The sequence below is a fragment of the Herpailurus yagouaroundi genome, unplaced genomic scaffold (assembly GCF_014898765.1).
Source record: "Herpailurus yagouaroundi ecotype Mexico unplaced genomic scaffold, PumYag 191, whole genome shotgun sequence".
Taxonomy (NCBI): Eukaryota; Metazoa; Chordata; class Mammalia; order Carnivora; family Felidae; genus Herpailurus; species Herpailurus yagouaroundi.
The window spans coordinates 8,839,373-8,862,781 of NW_024412422.1; the positions used below are offsets into that span (position 1 = coordinate 8,839,373).

The 23,409-nt window shown below is 52.3% G+C and overlaps 1 long non-coding RNA gene across 1 annotated transcript; it reads left to right on the forward strand.

Annotated features, from left to right (window-relative positions):
- The first annotated feature begins 1,041 nt into the window (after positions 1-1,041).
- Positions 1,042-4,511, forward strand: LOC121010295 (uncharacterized). The gene is made up of 2 exons (XR_005781088.1): positions 1,042-1,348; positions 2,185-4,511. It is a non-coding gene; the product is annotated as an uncharacterized LOC121010295 (long non-coding RNA).
- Positions 4,512-23,409: the final 18,898 nt, after the last annotated feature.

The following is a 23,409-nucleotide window of genomic DNA, read 5'->3' on the forward strand; positions in this document are numbered from 1 at the left end:
GGACCTTTGGGGGGGGGGGGGGGGGAGTGGCAAGCTCCTTGCATCTCCAGCCAGGCACGTGGGGCGCCACACACCCTCTCCAGTGCTGTCTTCCCGGGTGAGAGGGCAAACGACCCGGGGGGGGGGGGGGGGGGCGGCTTATAGGGCCTGGGGACCTTTGGGGCGCTGGCTCCCCGCAAGGCTGGGAGATTTGCGGGGTGCGCGCCCACCGGGGCCGGCTTTGGGCCCAAGGATTCGGCGCGGAGCCCGCGCCCCTGGAAGGTGGCAGTGGGCAGGGTGTGTGCCCCGTGCGCTCTCCCTCCCGAGTCGGGGAGCAAAGAGCCTCGGCCTCGGAGGGGGAAGGAATGCTTCTCTTTCTCAGCTCCCATCTGCTCCCCCCGCCCCAAGATTCTCGGACAGTGCTCAGACGTGTGGCCGGCCTCTCCCACCGCTCCCGCCCCCCCCCCCCCACCCCTTAATCTCCTGTGTATCTTATTTGTATGTAGTGATGTTAATGAGTAACTCTGGTGGCGCTGATGGACGGGGGGTGAACCGCTCGCAATCTCTCTGGATTTCGTGGCCTATTACTCACCTGGCGCCGGTCGCAATCTCGCCGCGGGCTTTATGGTGGCGGCGGCCGCCGCGGAGGCCACTCGGGGCCGGCGCCTTCGGCTTTTTTTTTTTTTTCCGGGCTTCGAGTGCCACCTATCTGTCTGGCCCACGAATGCGCCGCGGTCGCCGCCGCTTGCTGGGCACCCCAGCGCCTCCCGGGTTCCGGAACTCGGGCGTTTCACCTTTGCCCCTTCGCAGCCACGCTCCCCCAACCTGCGCTCCCCTCCTTCTCTGACCACCCCCCCCCACCTCCCCACGTCCCAGCGTCGGAAGAAGCAGTGAGTGGTCGCTTTCCCGGGTATCACTTTCACTCCTCTTTGGGCCTCGGATGAGAAAAACAGTCCTTCCCGTCTCTGGGTTTCCAAAGACAGTCAGGAAATCCAGTGAGGGGACCCTGCTCATGGTTTTCTGGCCAAGCGCCCTCCTGCTTGGCGTGGACATCTCCAGCAGTTTCCCCCCGACCCAGCCGGGCGGGGGATCACCTGAGTTCTTAGTGGGCAGATGGAGAGAGGAAGGATTCCCTCCTCCCCCAAATAACATAAGTTAAAATGTAGCCTGGATGCGACCTCCCTTTGCCTGGATGCGCGCGCTCTCTCTCTCTTTCTTACTTAGAACTCTGGAATGTTTCGGTCTTTGCGCTGGCCGCGTCTACAGGGACAAAGGCCGCGCGGCTCCAGGGAGCAGCAGTCCGTCTCGGCGGGGGTCAGAGCTGCGGCAGCCGGCAGGGCCGAGCGACTTCGTGATTTGTAAATTTAAGGTGACAAATGCGGGTGCCGGCCGGAGCCCTGCGGCCCCCGCCGCTTGGGGAGGTCGGCTCCAAGCCTGGCTGCGCCCTGGCGTCTGAGACCGGCGCAGGGGCGGGGTGGGGTCGCCTTTTGCTGTGCTTTGAGCCGCGGGTAAAGGCGTCCGGGTTCCTGCTGACCTCCCGGCGCTAATTGCAGGGGCCGAAGGGCGCGCTCCGGCAGAGGCAGGGGTCACGACCTGTGCGCTCCCTCCTCCCGCTCCCTCCTCCCGGGTCCCGCCAGCCCGAAGGAGCCGGGCGTGTGCACGCGGGCGTGCGTGTATGAGTGAGTGAGCGTGCGTGCGCGCGCGCGTGCAGGCCCCCCCCTCTGGATCTGCGCTGTCCTGGAAACCCACTCCTTCCTTGTGGGGAAAGTTCTCGGCCCTTAGGCCCTCCAAAAAATTCCATCCGAGAAGGAAAACCCTTGTTGTGACCTTTCCCCTAAACCAGCACACGGGCAGCCGCCTTCGGGCGCTGCAAGAGGTTTGACACGCTTCGCGTCCGCGCGCTTTCTGCCTCGCTGGTTTCCAAATTCGACCTCACGGCAACCGGCCAAGAGAGAGGCTGCTGGGTGTGGGTGCCAGGCCGGGACGTGGGCTCTTCTGTACGTGGCCTCGGATGTGCGGACCTGCGGGTAGCTCTTTGGGTGCGTGAGTTCTGAGGCGCGCGTGTGCGTGTACTTGCTCGTGCCCGGTCTGCAGACGTCTCTTCCAATTTAGATTTCGAGGTGCACGCGCAAGACAGTTCCGGATGCAGATGCATTTGGTTGTTTTACAATCAAGATGCGTATAATCAAGATGTATATGTTGCAGATGTCGGCGTTCAAAGTACACGGAACGATAATAAAAGGAGCTGGCATGCAAGGGGCACGTGCGCGTGCCAGGCGCTCCGTTAGGCACCCCACCCAAGTGAGCTCACCATTAACCCCTATGAGGTGGGTATGATTTTTATCCCTGTTTGACAGAGGAGGAAACTGAGGCACACGGCAGTTAAGTCACTTAACCGAGACCACCTGGGACACTGGAGCCGGAATTCCAGTCGAAGGGCTCGGCAGAACCCACTTCAATCCCTCTTCCTAATTCAGGTGGAGGCGAACGGACGTACCTATGGTGCACGTGTCCCCGGCTGCAGAGAAATCTATGGGCGGGTTCCGGGTTTTCGTGTGTCTCACGCGCCCTTTGGAGGAGAGAACATTTTCATTTCTCTGGGCATCGCTCTAGCAGTGGGAAAAGTGAAGCTTCTTTTAGGTGTTCCATTCCCCCGCCCTCTCTCCCCGAAGGAGCCATCCGGGCGAAGACCAAAGCCTTGATGAAGCGAGGGGTGCACGGGGGGGGGGGGGGGCAAAACCCCATTTAAAATGCCTGTGGCGGGGCCCAGGGGCGGAAACCGTGTACTCATTCTGATCTGAGTTGAGAGCCAGAGGGAATGACAGCGGGGCCGGCCTGTGCCAGGCCAGGCAGGGTGACCCCGCTGACTCCAGAGTGTCGCCTCCCCCGCGGGGTGGGAGAGGGACACTCGGGCTTGGGGTGTCTTGGGCGTCTCGACTCCAGGCCTCGGATCCTCCCTCTCTTCCTACATTCGCTACGCTCCAAGCGCCCAGGCGCCAAGGCCGGGGACTGCGTGCAGGTGGGGACCGCGGGCATCAGCACCATTTGTTTCCTTCCACCCTGCCCAGCCTCCCGGAACCTAAGCGAGCTCAGTCGTCCCTGCCCTCTTCCGCTCAACTCTCTGGCCTCAGCTGGGAGCTCAGCTCGTGGGGAGAAAGATTCTGCGGTGAAGCGGGAGAAGGGGTGTTTCGTGCACAGCCCTGCGTAGCAAAAGGGGTGCCTGATTATGGCGCGGCGCGGCCCAGCTTCCTGCAGCTTGGGCGTCCGCAGGCCCCACGCACCTGGAGAGCCAAGGCCGGGTGGGCTGCAGGCCGGGCAGGGGTGAAACGACACATTGCTGGAGTAGGGACTGGCCACCCCTCTTCTCTGCCCCAAGCCGCAAAGCGCTTCCTGCCGGGCAGCTGAGATGAAGTCAGGCTGCCTTTGCGTCTTGGATCGAGCAGCTTCGGCTCCGTCCCTGGAATGGGAGGCGCGTGGGGGCTTAGTGAGGGGACATTGGGACCATCCCGAGCTGTCCGGGTCTCCACCCCACCCCAGCCCCAGTCCAAAGTCCCCAGTCAGCCGGTCTCTTTGAGCTTTTGAAATGCGATCTCCCGCGCCACTTCGGTTTCCCGCTAATGACCCCGGCTCTGGTTTCGGGTTGGGGAATTGCACTTGGTGGGGGGGGGGGGGAAGGATTGCTCCCCCAGGCCCGCGCCAGCCAACTCTCGCCTAGGCGCTCTTCCTGCCGGCGCGGTGCGCCCCTGCCCCCTCAAGGTCCCCAAAGCGTCCTGGATACCCAAGCACGGAACTGACACTCGCTCGCCTGACTTCCTTTCCGCCACTTTGGCGGTGCGGTTCGCCCCCGGCCCGTGTGTCGGCATCTTTCACTTCGGCGGCTGTAGCTCCGGGAGAGGGCCGGCTGTTTGTGGGCGTGACTTCGTCGCACCCCCCACCCCCCACCCCGTCGCCGGGTCCCCCAATCCTTCCAACACAGGCTTGGAACCGAGGTGTGAGCCTGTTAGGGGAGCCAGCCGAACAGTGGACCCATCATCCCGGGTCACCACCCGGCCTACCCCGTGGCGCCCACTCTCCCCAAGGCCAGCACCGGTTAGCTAATTGGGTATTTATTCTCTAGGGTGGGCGCTCTTCAAGGAAGCCAGAGCTCACGACTTCAGGGAAGCCGCAGAAATCACAGAAGTTTGTTCCTGCGCATATATTGGGATTTGGGGGCACGGGAGCCCTGCGATTTTGCCCAGAGTCTTGGAGACGCGTGAGCCCAACCAAATGAAGAACCCCTCGCTGCCCTGGGGACAAAAAGAAATGAGAGGAAGTTTTCAGGTGGTCCCTGGGGACTCTTGTCTCGGCCAGGTCAACCTTAGCTTAAGGGACTAATTCCATCTTTCTAACCTTCTAGAAGGACACTCTTTCCTTGCTTATTTTGAAGCTAAGCCTCCAGACCCCCAGGGCCCCAGGCATTGTCTAATTAGTTGACTAGTTAATGATATTAACTCATCAGCCAAATGATTATGAACAATCATTATCACCCCTAATGAATTCTGTGTTAATTTCCTGTTGCTAGGCTTACCCTCACTTGACTAGCACAGGCAATAAAAGGAAACCACTTTTCATAAAACAATTAGTTTTTATTACATTCCTCCCACCTCAAGATCTGGGGTGAGGGGAGCTGTAGGGGAGGGTCCCCCTTGCAGAGAGACTCCTGGGGTCCAGGCCGGGGGCTCCCTGGCCTCTACACCCCTTCACTGGCCTCCTCCGCATCCACCACGGTGATATGGTGATATACCGGCAGGTTTAACCTTTGTTAGAATCTTCAGGAGGATTTACTTAGTTTTTTTCATTAAAGTCACATCTGGTCGACTCCGGGGCTTGGATTTTGTACTATAGATGTGTATGTGTTGGAGGGGGATCCTGTGGGGTCTGAGGGCCACCTGAACCTTTTTCTCAGGGCAGAAATTAACAAGGCGAAGGCTGGGACCTAGTTTAGGGCTGAAAATTCTTTTTACCTTTACTGCCCAGCGGAGCTCAGCACAAGGTAGACACCTACCCAACTCCTGTGTCTGGGTCAAGTCCAAACATGTTCAGGGATCCCACTACTTTGGATACGTTTTAAAAAGCCCTCCGCATCTCTATTATGCTTCCCTCTCTGAGTTCTTTCACTTGTTATTCAGGCAGACACCCCGACAGCACTGGAAAATTCGCAAGCACTCAAGGAACATCCTACGCACTGCAGACTATTCAAGGGGAGAGGGTAGGGTCCCTCTTTCCTCCCCTCTGATAAAATAGGGTCCCAGGGGAAGCCCCTCATCACCCCACGTCCTGCCTAAATAAATCCTCTTTGGTCGTCCTTGGCCACTTGGGGATGGATTTCTTCCTGGCGTCAAGGCAAGGTTGATTTCAAACACGTCGATGTAAGATTTAAGCTGAGCCTCCCTACCTCTCTCCCCCGCCCCCACAGCACCTCAGCTCCACCGCCCCCCCCCCCAAATCAGCAGATCCTCCGACAACCTCCACTTCCAATCAACAGTAATGCGAGGTTCCTCCCAGGGGAAGAAAAGATACAAACAAACAAACAAACAAACAAAAACAAGCTACCTGTTTTGCAGAGCTCCGGGAAGGGAGGATCTCTCCGTAAAAGCTGCTTCCCCCAACTTCCTCCCGCGCCTTTGCTTGGCCGTTCCTTTGCCGCCATCTGCTGGTCTCATGGAGAAGTGCATGCCCTTTCCAAGATTTCTGGGAGGCTGTCAACCATCCATCCATCCATCCGTCTGTCCATCCAGCAAATAATGGTGGCCAAGACACCGTCTCTGTTCTCATGAGACTCGTATTCCAGGAAAGCAAGCTTCATGGCCGTCCCTTGAAAGTAAGCTACAGAGGGAGCAAAATGTTAGAGGTAAGACCTGGAAGTTGGAGGCAGAGATATGGAACTAGCATTCTGAGTCTGTCATCGGCTCGCTGGGTGTCTCTGGGCCAGGTGACTTAACTTTCCCGGGTCTCGATTCTGCCTAAAGTAAACCTGGAGTGACGGTACTCACAGGCAGGTGTGCTATACAGAGCGGAGGACAAAGAACGCTTTTATTTGCAAAGTACCAGCTCCATCGACACCATCTTCCCTGTTTGGAATTACGTGACTACGCTTCCATGAGAGCAGAGTTTGCTTACGGTAGCTTTCCTCTCCTCCGGATCGTTCTGGAACACTGCTTCCTTACCCCTATGACGCTATCTCCAGCAATGCAATCCAACCAGTATTTAGTGAGTGGGGATCCTGGGTATGGGCTTCAAAGAGTCCAAGAAGAAGGAGAGGAGGTTGGTCTTCAGGCCCCCCACCCTCTTTCTGGACCCTCCTGCCAGTCACACAGGGACTGAGAGCAGTCGCCATTGACGATGCCAGTCCCAGCTCCTGCTGTCATCCTGCCCACACTCATGTCACGACCCTCATCACCTTCAGCTTCAGAGACTCCCAGGCCTGGCCCACAGCATCAAGAGGCAGGTCTGGTCTCACCCTGCTCATTTCTCCAACTTCCTTCGCCCTGCTCTTTAAAGTCAAGCGAGGGGCGCCTGGGTGGCTCAGTCAGTTGAGCGTCCCACTCTTGATTTCAGCTCAGGTCATGATCTCAGGGTTGTGGGTCCGGCGTTGGGCTCCACACGGAGCATGGAACCGGCTCAGGATTCTCTCTCTCTCTCTCCCTCTGCTTCTCTCTCTCTCTCTCAAAAATAAAATAAAATAAAACAAAACAAAACAAAATAAAGTTATTTTGGCCAAGTCACCCGACGCCTTCTACCCAACTCAAGGTCTTTGAATGTGTTGTTCCTTAATAGGGAATTATCTGGTTCACTACTGACATTTTGAACACGATAATTCTCTGTGGCGGGCAGCTGTCCTGGGCATTGTAGGGTGGTGGGCAGCCTCCCTGGCCTCACCCCCACTGGATGCTAATAGCATATCCTCCAGTGGTCCCAATCAAAAATGTCTCCAGATATCGCTAAGTGTCCCGCGGAGGGGGGCCGGTAGGGGGGACATCACCGCTGACTGAAAACCACTGGCTGGGCCCGAATGCCTTTGCTGTCTTTCTCCTTGGTTTCATTGCCGTGCCTATATCCATGCCACTTCTTCCATAAAGCCCTTCCTGACCTTCCAGACCAGAGTAGGTTCCCCTCTTAGGGGTTCTCAGAGCCCCTAATGTCTCCTCCATTGAGCAGAAAACAGTTGTACGTAGAGAACGGTTTTTCATATTTGCCTCCCCTGAGAGAAGGAAAGCGACCACAAGGGTCTCATTCACTGAGCTTCTCAGCGGGAGGAGACCTTGCAAACAGGAGGCGATTAATCAAGGCTTCTGGGACGGTTATGTGCTACTGATTAGGGCTGGCCTGGAAGTTTGTTTTAGTGGAGTTTCATCTGCTGGACACTTTTAGGGCAACTGGGACCCTTTCCACCTGTCACTCCAGCCCCTCTCTGATGTCCTTCAAGGCTTCGATGGCCTAAAGCAGATGTCAACAAATGCCCACGAACTAGGGCCTGCGGGCGTCCAATCCAGCCTGCCACCTGTTTTCACAGGGCCCGTGAGCCTGGAAAGGTCATTACATTTTTAAATGGTTAGGGGAAAAAAAAAAAAAAATCAAAGGATGTATATGACCTGTGAAAATGACTTGCTGTTCCAATTTTAGTGTTCATAAATAAAGTTGTATCGGAATCCAATCACATACATACCCACGTACCCATTCACGTACATAGTAACCATGGCTGCTTTCTCTCTACAGTGCCAGAGCAAGTGATATGATTGGCAGAATCCGAAATATTTAATGTTTTAAACACATTTTTTGCGGAACACATCTTCCCCACCCCACGTCTAAAGGAAGGCATGGTTCCTGCCCCCGGTTTGCCACAGATCCCGAGAAAGGCTGGAGCCCGGTTTCTGTTTTACATGAAGGAGGAACCAGGAGGGCAGACCAGCGGCCCCGTTTCTTGAAGGCTGGACGCCAAACGGGTTAAGTGAAGCTCATAAGAATCATTGAAAAGTTGCCCTGAAGTGCAAACAGGCCTCAGCACATGAAGACACCCAGCACTTAGTAGGGCCTCAAGAAAATGGCCGTTCGCTCGCCAGAGGTCACTTCGGAGGGCAGGAGCCCGGGATCTTGGAGAAGAGGCAAGTCTCCGTTGAAAGTACCTCCATGGGAGGGGGGATGAGCTAATCCGGTGACGGGCATTAGGTGGGGCCCTTGGGATGAGCTCCGGGCATTGTATGGAATTGATAAATCACTGAATTCTATTCCTGAAATCATTATTGCACTGTACGTTAACTGACCTGGATTTAAATTAAAATCAATCAATCAAATATATAAAAAAAAAAATTTTAATGGAAAGGAAAAAAAGAACATTGCAGGAGTCGGAAGACGGAGTGAATGGAATGGTTGCAGACTCGAGGTGAAAGCGGCTTTGTTGTAGACCCCACTCTTTTTTTTTTTTTTTTAATATTTATTTTTAAGAGAGGAAGAGAGAGAGAGACAGAGCACGAGCAGGGGAGGGGCAGAGAGCGAGGGAGGCGCAGAATCCCAAGCGGGCTCCAGGCTCGGAGCCATCAGCACAGAGCCCGATGCGGGGCTGAAACCCACAAACCGCGAGATCACGACTCGAGCTGAAGTCGGACGCTTAACACAGACTGAGCCGCCCAGGCGCCCTAGACCCTGCTCTTAGTGAAATAAAAACAGTGCAGAAAGCTGCCGGGGTGACTTCTTTGGGACTCGCTTTTCTTTTCGCTGAAAGGAGGAGACTTAAAGTCTTGTCTTTTCCTTGACTAATGCTTTAGCAATTTAAAACACAGAAGAGGCCACAACAATTTTCTTCTTTTTAAAAAAATGTTTGTAACGCTTATTTATTCATTCTGAGAGACAGAGAAAGAGCTTAAGCAGGGGGGAGGGGCAGAGAGAGAGAGAGAGAGACGGAATCCCAAGCAGGCTCCACAGGGCTAGACGTGGGGCTTGAACTCAGGAACTGTGAGATCATGACCTGAGCTGAAACCAAGAGTCCAACACTTAACTGACTGAGCCACCCAGGTGGACTGACAATTTTCTTCTTAAAATTTTTTTTCTTCCTTTTTTCCTTCCTTCCTTCCTTCCTTCCTTCCTTCCTTCCTTCCTCTCTCTCTTTCCCTTCCCCCTTCCTCCCTCCCTCCTCTCCTTCCTTCCTCCCTCCCTCCCTCTTTCTCTCTTTCTTGCTACCCTCTTTCCTTCTATCTTTCCCTCCCTATGCCAGATAACAGCCTTCACCCCAAGGGGCAGAGGGCGATACTGGAGCACAGAGAATATAAGAGATTCGCCCAAGCGTCTGCACCCAAGGCAGGACCTGGTCACAAAGCTTGGGGCTTCCCCTCCTGTGCCCTGTCTCTAAGGATACCCTGCCTCCCTCTCGGCTTTGGCCCACGTGAGGGTCTCCTTATTTATGACGCGAAGCCCCAGGATTTACAGAACCCAAATTCAAGCTGAAAATGCAGGCAATTACCCAGATAATTTAGGTAAACGTTGGGGTTGTGTTGTGAGTGTTTTAACATCCACGTCTGAATTATTGGAGTAATTGTCTCCACTCCGACTTCTCATTGTGAGGTTGAAGAGGCCGTTCTCCACCCCCCAGCCCCCCGACAGCCCCTGTTTGTTTTGTCCGGGTTGAACAAGGCCGGTAGCTAAGGAGAGGGGGCTGAACAAAACTCCAGGAGAGAGAGGCAGCCGGACAAACTCTGGAGGGCCAAGCAATTTGTGTTTGAGGTCAATAACCTTTGTGTTTCCATAAAAACCCCATCCAGGAGGCACACTCAAGCCCTAGACGGTCGACTCTGTGAACACGCTCCCAGGGCAGGAAACATCAAAGAAGCCGCGGCCTGTGTGTGTTTAAAAAAAAAATTAGACAATGAAGGGAGAATTTTCTTAAAAACTGAAATCGGGTCTATAATTTCTTAGATAAAGAGAGTGAACTTTGGAGCCAGATACCTACGATCTCTCCTCACTGCCCTCCACCCACACACCCATGCTTCCAATTTTCTTCTGACCCTGAAAAAAAAAAAAACAAAAAACAAAAAACTTAAGCTTCTGGAAACCTACACTTCCCTCCTCTTAAAACGGCTGATAATGACCCTTGCTTTATAGGGCTGTTGGAGGATAATGTAGATCCAGCATAGAGCCCGGGGCTGGCCCACCGTACGTCTGATGTGCACCTGCTATCATTATTGTTATTATATTATTATTATTGATGGGGTCTGAGGTCCCATCGGCGAAAGCGGACGTAATCACACGCCTTTCCAGAAACAAGGCAGCCACTACCCCAGACCTCCCAGCCAGTTTCTTTCCTGGTCAGCATACCACGACGATACAGGAAGGCCTGTGCCCCACTGACGCCCGAACAATGGGAAATCCGTGCATTAAAGTTTTATAGGCTGCGGTAGCCTAGTTCAAACGGAACAGGCTCCGGAGAAAAGCAAACTGGTGTCCAATGACACCAAGTAGAACCAGGAGCCCGTGGTTAGAGATAAGGAAATGGAGACCCAGAAGGGTCAAGGCTGCGCGTCAGGACCAGAGGGCTCGGCAGGCGGTGAAAACAAGGCCGACTCAGCAAGCACAGGGGGGTATGAGAGTGAAGAACGTGAGTGAAAACATTTGCTTGATGACAAAACCAAGCCCTCCTGGCCACGCCAACCTTCCGATCCGAACAGACACTCTTACCCCACTTGTGCACTAGACTCACCTTGGTGAGCTTTGAAAGGATCCACCCCCAGGCTGGTTGGATCCGGGGTGGGGGGATCGGCGTTGGCTTCAGGATTTTCTTGAAAGTTCTCCAAGTCAGGGGCGCCTGGGTGGCTCAGCCGGTCGAGCGTCCGGCTTCGGCTCAGGTCATGATCTCGCGGTTCGTGGGTTCGAGTCCCGTGTCGGGCTCTGGGCTGACAGCTCAGAGCCTGCTTAGGATCCTCTCTCTCCCTCTTTCTCTGCCCCTCCTCCACTCATGTGTGTGCGCTCTCTCTCGCTATCAAAACTAAACAGACATTTAAAAAGTTAAAAAAAGAAAAGAACAAGAAAAAAGACCTGAGCCCCTAGCCCTAACGTGTATTAGTTTTCTTCCCTGGGCTCTATGTTCAGTGGGTCCCTGATGCCCTGATGCAGACTTTGCTGACGATATGTCGATGTACATTTTTCTAGAAAGATGACCCATGGTTTTCATCAAACTCTGAGAGTAAGTGGATAGCTATGCCCTTCTGCCCAAGAGTTTAAAAGTCACTGCTCCGGGGCGCCTGGGTGGCGCAGTCGGTTAAGCGTCCGACTTCAGCCAGGTCACGATCTCGCGGTCCGTGAGTTCGAGCCCCGCGTCCGGCTCTGGGCTGATGGCTCAGAGCCTGGAGCCTGTTTCCGATTCTGTGTCTCCCTCTCTCTCTGCCCCTCCCCCGTCCATGCTCTGTCTCTCTCTGTCCCAAAAATAAATAAACGTTGAAAAAAAAATTTTTTTTTAAATAAAAAAATAAGTCACTGCTCCAAAATGAAGTCAAACCAAGAGCATTCCAGGAAGGAGACTGGGGAGGGCTCAAACGATGTCTCATGCCACCAAATCTTCTGCCATCACGTCCAACACTGGGCCCAAACTGCTCAAGGTCATGGCCTTCACTCCTTTGATTCCCTTGACCCCGTGCCTCCTTGAAGCCTCTCAATTCCCTTGATCCCATGGCCCCTGCTTCTCCCCTACATCTCTGGCCGTCTTCCTACTCAGTACACGGGCAGGTCTTTCTCCTTGCCTGTCCGTTGCATGATGCAGCCCTCAGTTTCCATCCTCGGCCGCCCTCTGCCTTTCGGTAAACATGTTCTCCTTATTCCCAGGGCTCTCTAGTCATCAGCACATTCGCCATTTCAAAGCTGGTCCCTCTCGGGACAGATCTTTCTTCTGAACTGAGCTCCAGGCTCATGGACCTATGGTCGTCTTTACTTAGTATTTCAATCATATCTTAACGGCAGTATGTTCAACCGGAATCCAATATCCCTGCTCCCCCCCTGCCCAAACTGAGCCCTTCTGTCTCTGTATTTCCTGTATCGTTGACTGATACGCATCCTCCCAGCCCTCTGACAGCTATCTACTGATCCCCTTTTCTGTGCCAGGCGTTATGCTAAGCGTCAGGAATACGGAGACGCCCAGGGGAGATAGAGCTCCGCCCTCATGGAATTTACAGCCTACGGAAGGAGACAGTCATTGCGCAAAAAAACACGGATGTAAACTCACATAGGCCAAGAGCTTCTCTGAAAGACGAGAATGAGGTTCCAGGTCGAGGCACAACAGACCGATTCACGGTCCCACTGGGGACAAATGTGTCCATGAGAAATCCAAGAAGAACATGGACATTTCAGGAGGATGTGGGAAGGTTTCCCTCAAGAAGTCAGTAGGGCTGGGGCACGAGTGACAAACTGGGGTAACCAAGTGATGAGTAGAGGCGTGTTGAAGGGATGAATTGTAAGGCGATCAGCAGATTCCCAAGGAAAGCTGGGCAGCAGCCTATCCCATCAATGCATCCTGGAGGGATACAGACCTCTTAAAGGAAAATGAGAAATCAAATGTTGGCCCAGCCCAGAATGGAGAGAATGAATCAGGCTGCAGTCAAATAGATGGAATTATTGTTCTTATTCTTGTTACGATGACTGTTATTATTTACAGTAGGCTTCATGCCCAACGTGGAGCCCAATGTGGGGCTTGAACTCAGGACCCTGAGATCAAATTCCAGAGCTGAGATCAAGAATCAGATGCTTAACGGACTGAACCCCCCGGCGCCCCTAGATGGGATTATTATAGCCACAAAAGGAATGAAATTAAGTTCATATACACTGATGGAGCTCAATGTCCCTTCAGTTCCTGCTTGAGGGAAGGAATGTCACCTCCCTGGAAATTCTTCAACGTTTATTTATTTTTGGGACACAGAGAGACAGAGCATGAACGGGGGAGGGGCAGAGAGAGAGGGAGACACAGAATCGGAAACAGGCTCCAGGCTCTGAGCCATCAGCCCAGAACCCGACGCGGGGCTCGAACTCACGGACTGCGAGATCGTGACCTGGCTGAAGTCGGACGCTTGACCGACTGCGCCACCCAGGCGCCCCAGAAATTCTTGATCTTTCTAAAGCCGCAAACACATCTGTTAGATTGGTGGATGGATTCTTCAGATGAACGCTTTTAAGTGAATACGGTGAACTACATAGGATTTCAAAGGAAGCCAAGTATATTGAAATACACTTCTTAATAGCTTCGTTATTTGGGCTTGGAAGATATCTCCAAGGTGAAGGTGAGGCCCCGGGCTGCCGCACCTGTGACCCTCGAGGTACATCTAAACCTGACTCCATGTTCCGAGGGTGTGATTACCAGACTCCTTCATTCATTCAACTTGCTGAATGGCTTCCACCTTCCCCAAGAGTGTCTCCTTTTTCCTCTTCTTTCTTTTTCTTTTTGTTTTTAAATTGAAGTTTATTTATTTATTTTGAGAAAGACAGAGAGAGAGAGAGAGAGAGAGAGAGCGCGCACGGGGCAGAGAGGGAGGGAGAGAGAGAATCCCAAGCAGGCTCCACGCTGCCAGGGCTTGAACTCGGGGAACTGTGAGATCATGGCCTGAGCCTCGACGGAGTCAGACGCTTAGCTGACTGAGCCACCCAGGCGTCCCAAGATCTGCATTTTAAATTAGCGCCTTTGGCGATTCTCTAAATCAGGGGTCTGCAGACGTTTTCTGCACATGTCCAGACGGCTAATATAGATTCCATACAACTGCTCGCTGATGCTGTGGCGAAAGCAGGCATAGACGGTATGTCAATGAACGGGGGTGACTCTACCCCAACACAATTTGATTTATAGACAGTAAAACTTAAATGACATATAATTTTTTACATGTCGTGAAATATGACTCTTCTTTGGACTTCTTCCAACCCCTGGAAACAACGAAAGGACCACTCTCAGCTCGCAGGCCATAGCAACATAGGTGGCGTTTTGGGGCGCCCCGGGCGGCTCAGTCGGTCAAGCGTCCGACTTCGGCTCAGGTCGGGATCTCGCGGTTCCTGGGTTTGAGCCCCGCGTCGGGCTCCGTGCTGTCAGCCCAGAGCCTGCTTCGGATCCTCTGTCTCCCCCTCTCTCTGCCCCTCCCCTGCTCACGCTCTCAGTCCGTCTCTCAAAAATAAACAGACACTAGAAGCAAAAAAAGAGGCTTCGGTTGCTTCAGCCGCCCAGTCTGTTGTTCTTTTTTTCCGGCAGCCCTAGTGAACGAACATGCCAGGCGTCGGGTGCACCTGTCACGCAACGCCATTCTCGGCCTTCCCGCGACCCTGTGAAGCACGGATAGCACTTCTCTGCCCCACGTGGGGAGACGGGAACCGGGAGAGCCAGGTCCGTTGTCCAAAGTCACACCGTTACCAAGCAGCCTAAGATTCAGAGCCACCGCCCTCCCCCGCGACCCTGCGTCTCACCGTCGGACAGAATTGCCGGGCTGATCTTCGCAGACAATGTGAAGTGCGACGGAAGGCGGTGGGAAGAAGGAGCCTCCCGGTTGTACATAAGAGACCAGAACCTACCAAGTGTCGAGCTATGGGAGGCAGCTTCAAGGAAGCCCTTCTTTCCTTGGAACCTCCGTATTTGTCCTGTATTTGTGAAACGGGCGCGTTGGACCAGTGGGATTCTCGAAGCTCTTGGCGACCGTGTCCCCGTGAGATCCAAGGAAGGCCAAGCGTCTTGCCCATGTCGGTCGGTTGCTTCTTCTAGAAGATTCGTTTTGTTTAGCCCCAAACTCTTGTGTCACCAATGGAGCGCCATGATTCATTGGCAGTGGGCCATGAGAGCTCCAACAAAAAAAGGAAGGCACGCATTTATAGCCAAGGAGCCCCGTAACTATCATGTGCTCTTTCCTCTCGACTTCAAAAACACCCCCGTTCCATTTCCTTTCCGTGGCGGCATTCATTTTACGAGCTCGGCAAGGACAAGTGTCCCCTCCCTCATCAGGAATGCCAGGCCCGGCTTTGTTGTTGAATGTCAGGATTGGCGCCCGCAGATGGGGGCGTCTCTGGCAGGAGGTTTAATGAGTTTTCCGTCTCCAGGGTGGTGGGTGCTTCCTTGATTCCACACCCTCTCTCTCCCGGGCTGGGATTGTGCGCTCGGCCGCCAGGCGGGCCGAGAACAATCCGTCCTTTCTGCGCTGACATCAGTTAATGGGAGTGGGGAGGAAGTGCACGAGAGCAGGGGCGGGGGTGGGGGGGTGCGGATCCTGTCGACTCTGGGAAGGCCACAGAGGCTGGCATTACAATGTCAGCCCCCTAACCCCTCCCCCCCATCAGGGGCTTGTGTTCAGTCCCTTTTCTGCGGGTCAGGAGAGAGTGCTGGCTGGGCAGAAATGGGGTAAGAATGCAGGGCTCTTGAAGACCTCTTCAGACAGACCCCTGAGTCTTCCGAGGTGCATGAAAGGCAAGTGGGAAGTGTGGTGGGAGCTCTGGGCCTCTCCTCGCGGCTGCTGCGGAGGAGAGAGGGCGTGAGGTGTTGACTGGGACACCTGTTCTGTTTAAGGAAGAAACACAGAATCTGAAGCAGGTTTCAGGCTCTGAGCTGTCAGCACAGAGCTCGACGCGGGGCTCGAACCCGAGGACCATGAGATCATGACCTGATCTGAAGCCGGATGCTTAACCGACTGAGCCACCCAGGTGCCCCCAAGATGGGACCTTTAGCTAACCCTGGTCTGTATCTGGGGCAGGGGGGGACGTGGCAGCCACAGTATGCCCCCCCGCCCCTGCCCCTCCAGCCAGCATCAGAACGAGAGCAAAGACAGTGAGCTCCTGGCTCGGGTGTGTGTGTGGGGGCAGTTTAGAGCCTGTGTTCTCATCGGGGCGAAGAAGGATTTGAGATGGGGGGGGGGGGGGGGGGGGGCAAGCATCTTACTCTGCTTATGTAGAAAGCACAGATGCGCATATGTACATAAGCAGATACGCACTGTGTCCTGGAACAGCATCCATGATATTAAAACGTCATTAGAAATGAGAAAAAAATGACACCTTTAGGGGAAAAAAAAGTCCGAAAAAGCTCCCGAGGGGGTCCAAAACAATGAAAAGTCTGGGAAACAATGGCCTGGAATGTCTAGATTCTGTCAGAGAGTCTGCATTCAACACATAGTTTTGTAGCTTCCTAGCTGTGTGTCCTAGAGCCAGTAACCTAGCTTCTCTGAGCTCAGTGTTTTCCTTCAACGCATCTAGAGTCACTAGAACAGCATCTGGCCGCTAGCAAGTATTTGGTCCCTGTTTGTCATTTTCATTATCGAGAATGCATAGGGATGTGTCACCTTCTCTGTCTTCTGGGATTTGCATGTAAGACGACGCAAAGTGCTTAGACCCACTAACCTTGAATCCTAGGTCATCAGCCCAGAGCTCAGTTCTCAGGCCTCACCGAAAAGATGCCGTCAGTGGACGACTGGCTAATTCAGGTGTTAACCCCAGGTGTATTGAGCTCCAGGGACTCAGATGAGGAACACAGCGGCTGCCATTCTGACCTGTGCCCTGTCCCTCCTACTGGAAAGGCCATCCTGGGAACACGCAGTTCTGTCCGTTACCGATCACTTCATTCCGACACTCATTATCTTTAGAAATTATGCCGGGTTTCCAACATATTCTGGCAAGGCTCTCGGGCCTCCTTGGCTGGGACGGGGATCTGAGAGAGGCTTCGATTTGCCTGGGGGCCGACTATGCGGAGCACCTTCGAAATTTTCCCGCGGACGTCTCAGCACTTCTTGTCCGGGGTACCTTCCCTGGGGAGTGGCAGATGAGGAAACGGGCTTGGAAAGTCGTGTGCAGCCCCTGGCCCCTCAGCCAGTCAGGGCGAATGGGGTTTGAACTCGGATCTGCTTGATTCCAAGGCTCCCTACACGATGGTGCGACGCACGGACAGGCTCCAGATGAAACGGAATGACAGAAATGACAGTACCTCCCTTTTATCCACCGCAAGAGGCTCCGGACCTCCGTGTCTTCAGACATTATGTCGTGCCGGGTATGGAGTATTGTGTTGGTTAACTATCATGATGAGCCTTTTGCCTTCATTTTTAAGATGGGGAAACTGAGGCTCAGGCGAATTGAAGTCCCACAATAACAGGGAGGTGGGAAGGATGGGGTTTGAATCCAGCCCTAACGCCTGAGGGCAGACTTCTGACCGCTTCCTGTTCGTTCTGTGAACTTGAACGAAACGCTTCACCCCTCTGGGGCTCAGTTTCCTCGTCAGGAAAACGGGGATGATCATGCTGGTCCCAAGGAGTGGTCGTGAAGGCAAAAGGAGGAGGTGTGTGCAAAGCACTCATGAGAGGTCCATCCCAGGGGACAGAGGTCCCCTTCTGTTGGCATTACTTGGACCTGAGTCACGGTCAGTTGAGAGGGTGCAGGGGGCTGGGGAGGGGCCTCCAGACTCTTGGGACATCCACGCATCCCTCACGTTCCGACCGTCACGGCGCAGGGTGACCACATTTGGGAGATTCCAAAATTGCCGAGTCCTGCACAAAGGGTTTTCACATTGAAGTCAAATTTCATTCATTCATTCATTCATTCACTTATTTGCCCATTCATTCATTCATTCATTCCCTCATAGACGCACACACTCTCATATTCATCCACTGATTTATTCTGCAATAGTGCATAAATTGTCTTCATGACCTCGTACATGACATGCGGTTGCTGAGGACTCGTAGCCGTGAACAAGGTGGCCAAGGTCACGGCTGGCAGGGCAGAGGGGGCAGGGAGAGTAAACTACCAAGTGAAAAATGCACCTGATAAACACAGACAGTGGTAAGTGCTACGCAGAACATAAACAGGGTGACCTGAGAGTGACAGGGAGGGGCCGATCTCACGGAAGGCCTTCCAGGAGATGACATTTAAGGTGACAACTCAAGACAAAAGACAGCCAGGGGAAGGGCTCAGATCAAAATCTCTAGGCTCTCTGACCCCCCTCCCAGTCACTTCGCTGCTAGTTGTCATTGAAATGTAATTCAGGATCTTTCTTTTTTCTTTTCTAATCTAAAAATTAAAGAAGATTTAGGGGCGCCTGGGGGGCTCAGTCGGTTAAGCGTCCGACTTCAGCTCAGGTCATGATCTCTAGGTTTGTGGGTTCGAATCCGCGTTGGGCTCTGTGCTAACAGTGCGGAGCCTGGAACCTGCTTCGGATTCTGTGTCTCCCTCTCTCTCTGCCCCTCCCCGCCCCCCCCCCCGAATAAATAAACACTTAAAAAATATGTTAAAAAAGATTAAGGAAAATAATGCACCGAAAAGAAAATAGGCACCAAAAAGTGCTTAGCACAAGCCCTGGCATAGTTTATTTTTAGTAAAATTGTTATTGTTTTGCAATTGAATTGCTTTCTTTAGACTACTAAACACATTTTTTCAAGTCCACCCGGGCAACGGCAACGCGCCTCCCCCTTCGTTTAACACTTGCAAAGTCGGGCAACACAAACAAAGTTTTCCCTCTTTAAACCCCAGTGAGCCTCATCTTGGCAATCCCATCTCCTGGATTCCTCCAGGATCAATTCCAAGAGGTGGGAGGGCAGGAGGAGAGATAAGCCTTTTTTTTTTTTTTTTTTTTTTTTTTAAGGTTTGTGATACGTTTCACCCAAACGACCTTCAGGAGTTCACCCTCTTGAAGGAGGAGGGTGTCCAAAGAGAACTTTCTCCCTTCGTGTTTGTGAAGACCTCCCTCCCATCCCAGTGGGCCAGCTGGGGAGGACTTAACTGGGGCTAACGATCTCTGTCTCTGTGAGCCCAGGCGACGCCAGGGGGTCCGGTCTCCCAGCTGCGGAGGGGGACCTTCCTCGACCTTGAATGCAACCTGCTGTCTTTGAAAACAAGGGTGGGATGGCTTTGTTACTGACTGACTTGGGGGACAAAGCCTCAGAGTCTTAGAAAAACAGAGGTAAGAGACACAGTTTGCTAGTTTACTTACTAGTTTATTCACCTACTGCCTCGTGCCTTCCAGAATTTTAAAAGAGGAGAAAACAAACATTCGTTCATTCATTCTGGTTGTCTCCTGCCATCTCAAACCACCTTCAGGTCTAACGACGGGAGGAACGGACGCACCAAAATAGGAGATAGGTCAAACGCCACTAAGCAAAAGGTCTTTTACAGGGAAGAACTGGGGGGAAATGGAATTTAGGGGATAAGGGCCTTTTCTAATTTGATTTGGAAAATCTGGAACGTATGCGAATATAATGAACCCACCCCCACCCCCATGCGTAGCAACTAGTTCCAACAATTATCATAACTTTGCACGGAGTCCTTTCTAGCAGTCTGACTTTTGGGGCCACCCTCGCCCCACATGTTAAGATGCACCCGTGTTACGTAATACATACAATTTTCGGTGGTTCATTGAGTTGAGCTTTGGCGAGCTGACGTAAAGTTACATTTTGCCCACACGGAAGCTTTCATTCGTTTTCATTTGGACAAGTATTCACTTTGTGTCCGGTGGTTAGACCGGCCCTGTTTCAGATCCGCCAAACGATACCTGGATCAACGAAAAGGGTGTCCTCACTAATTAAACACCTCTCACGACAATGGAAATTTAGGTCCAAGGGGCCTGGAGGAGGAATTGTCACAGATTCAGCCCAGATTTTCCCCTCCCGATGAAAAAAAAATCACGGAAGGGAGATTTTTTATTTTTGCTATCCTATCTTGAGCACCGTGCCACGAGTTATGCCACAGTCCTTGCTGTCACTGTTTTGTAAATGGGATGACAATTGCACCATATCTCCTGCTAGTGGTTATTCCTACTCTTCCTATTGTTTTCGTTGTTATGAATGAGCCAACGTCGCTATTATTATTCGTGTTTTTTTACTAGGGAAACACAGGCTCAGAGAGTGAAGGTAACTCCCCGAAGGTCACACAGCACCTGCTGGAGTCTGAATTCTAACTCTGGTCTTACCCACTAGCCGATAGGCTCCCTTGTGATCTCTGCAGTCAAAAACCCAGCCTCCGGGTTCAGAATTTTGTCTCCTCCACTTGCAGATAAACCTGTCATTCATTTTACCTTCTCCGGGTTTTTGTGTTCTTTCCCTTAAACAGAGATAATAGTAATACCTACTTACTCATGGCCCAGGGGCTTGCCACGGGTCAGGTCCTGTGTGAAGAAACCCTTTCTGATCAGTAATGTCTCCCCCTAGAGGTTAGTTATTCTTTGATCTCTGTTGCTGTTTTCACAAGCAAGGTCAGAAATTGACTAGAGAGGGAGAAAGCCAGAGAAAAGAGAGTATGTGAACGCTACCCAGGTGACACTCTGAAGTGTCCCTGACCCACTCTGGCACATGGTTCATGCTCAATAGATATTTACAGAGGGAAAAAAAATGACTTCCTAAAATGCAAGCACAAGTCTGTCACCTGAGAATCCCGGTGGGGGGGGCAGGGGAGAGCAGGGGGTGGGGGGAAGGTCACTGGTTGGGTTTTGGGGGGAGGGAGGGTCTAAATTCCCATGAATGGGGGGCCACCTACTTTCTGGGTTCTGAGAGCGGGCATCTTCCCGGCGAGAGAATAACATGCCTTTCCGAGGGCTTCAAAGGGTCTGTGACGCACACAGTTGTGGGCTGAAGCCATTCCAGCCACATTTTCCTACAGGATTTGCCTCCTGGCCAACTTTTTCTCAAAGTGCAAAGTGATAAGAGCAGGAGAACCGGGTTTAAGAAGTAAATGCACCTACACGCACCCGTGGGTATGGAACCAGATAGCTGTGCGTGTATGTGGGTGTGTACCTGTATGTATCTTTGTTTCTCAGACCTCATCCACCCACTCGGCGATCAGAATATCCAAATATTACACATCAATTTCATTTCTTGCAAAAAAACAATCACACTGCGACCGCCCAAGACATATTGGCAGGCAAACAATTTTACCAAAAGTCGGAGGCTCGCTTTTCCACTTTCTCTTCCTGCCCTTGCATTCAGAAATGAGAACGGTCGTCGACCCAGAGTACATAGTATTTTGAAATTGACGATCTTTGTTTTACTCAGTGTGTGTTTCCCATGTGGCTAACTAGATTCCGCACCCATCAAGCCATCATTTTAAGCATCATGTAATAACAGTCCACCGCCTTATGTAATAACTCACTTAATACGGGGGTGGTCGTGAGATGGAATAAGAAAAGAGCTTGGAACGGGGTCTGGCACACGTTAACCGCTCCCTAAATAATGTTACCTTAATTTCACAAGGGTATGGAACCCAGCCATCTGCACTTTGTAGGTGGGAAAACTAAGGCACAGAGAGGTTAGGTAACTTGTCCTGGGTCACACAGCTAGTGAGGAGCGAAGCCCAAGAAATGAGCCAGTTAGCCGTTTCTGCACTCCTGGATCTCCCGTCTGGCCCACCTCTCACCTTAGGGCAGGACTCCTGACAGTACAAAGAATCTAGCCTTTGATGTGCTAATCCCATTTGTTGCATGGAGATCAGGAGGGGATACTTGGATTTTTTTATGTAGTCCCTGACTCCAAGATGCCTCTAGAGATTAGCGAGATTAGCTATTTAATTGTATTGTTGGGTTAGATGATTGCCTTGCAAGGTCAAGACTCTTCGACTCACCCTGATGGCTTTATGACTTCAGGCAACAACTAGACTTTTCAGTTTGAATCTCCCATTCTTCCTCTTTTTTTTTTATTTTAAATTTTCATTATTTATTTATTTATATAATCTAATTTGTTGTCAAACTGGTTTCCACACAACACCCAGTGCTCATCCCAACAGGTGCCCTCCTCCCTGCCCATCACCCACTTTCCCCTCTCCCCCATCAACCCTCTGTTCTCAGTATCCAAGAGTCTCTTATGGTTTGTCTCCCTCCCTGTCTTTTTTTCCCCCTTCCCCTCCCCCATGGTCTTCTGCTAAGTTTCTTAGGATCCACATGAGTGAAAACATATGATACCTGTCTTTCTCTGCCTGACTTCTTTCACTCAGCATAATACCCTCCGGTTCCATCCACGTTGCTACAAATGGCCAGATTCCATTCTTTCTCATTGCCACGTAGTATTCCATTGTATATATAAACCACATCTTCTTTATCCATTCGTCAGTTGATGGACATTTAGGCTCTTTCCGTAATCTGGCTACTGTTGAGAGCGCTGCTCTAAACGTCGGGGTACACGTGCCCCGATGCATCAGCACTCCTGTATCCCTGGGGTAAATTCCTAGCAGTGCTACTCCTGGGTCACAGGGTAGATCTATTTTTAATTTTTTGAGGAACCTCCGCGCTGTTTTCCGGGGCGGCTGCACCAGTTTGCATCCCCACCAGCAGTGCAAGAGGGTTCCCGTTTCTCCACATCCTCTCCAGCATCTATAGTCTCCTGATTTGTTCATTTTGGCCACTCTGACTGGCGTGAGGTGGTATCTCAGTGTGGTTTTGATGTGTATTTCCCTGATGAGGAGGGACATTGAGCATCTTTTCAAGTGTCCGTTGGCCACCCGGTTCTTCTTCTTTAAAATGGGTACCTTCTTGGGGCGCCTGGGTGGCTCCGTCGGTTGAGCGTCCGACTCCGGCTCAGGTCATGGTCTCACGGCTCGTGGGTTCGAGCCCCGCGTCGGGCTCTGTGCTGACAGCTCGGAGCCTGGAGCCTGTTTCGGATTCTGTGTCTCCCTCTCTCTCTGCCCCTCCCCCGTTCATGCTCTGTCTCTCTCTGTCCCAAAAATAAATAAACGTTGAAAAAAAAATAAAAAAAATAAATCAACGTTAAAAAAAAATTAAACTGGGTACCTTCTTCCCAGAGGGTCCTTGCCCTGGCCCCAGCTACCTGACTCCGGTCCCCTGTCCCCTCCCCCTTCGTCCATCCAGCACCCCAAATTCAAATTCACATCCCAGAAAATCCATTCCTGCTTCTCTTTCTCCTTCCTGCCTACAAGGGCTCCCCATAATCTCCGGGAGTCAATTACCCACTTTCCTCATCTATACACACACTGAAGATATTAACACTCTCCCGGGGCAGGAGTTTCAGTGAGGTTAAAGTGATCAAATATACTGAAAGAACAATGTGTTGCACAGAATTACTACTCAAAGGAAATGCAGGGTTGCCATCCGTGATTTTGGTTCTTGTTAGTGGGGCTATGGGGGGTGGCGGTGGGGTTGAACGGGCCATCCGAGAGTCGAATTTTCCAGGAGACCACAAGATCGCCCTCCCGAGAGGCACGTCTTCGGTCAAGGCCAGCCTTGTTCATCTACACCTTTCCTTCCCTAAGAAATAATACCCTGCTTAGGATTCTGGAACCCTCCCCCCTCCTCCCAGCCTCTCAGGGGCTCTGCCCCTCAGGACTGGGCATCTCTTGAGAAATGTTCCAGGTCTCTTTGGTTTCTCTCGATTTCTCCCCGGACGCACATTTTCTGGGTGTGGACAGGAGACTATCTGATTTGGGTTGTTTTCCGATCTCTAGTATGTGCATATGCTGAGAGGGAGAGAGGGCTCCAGATAG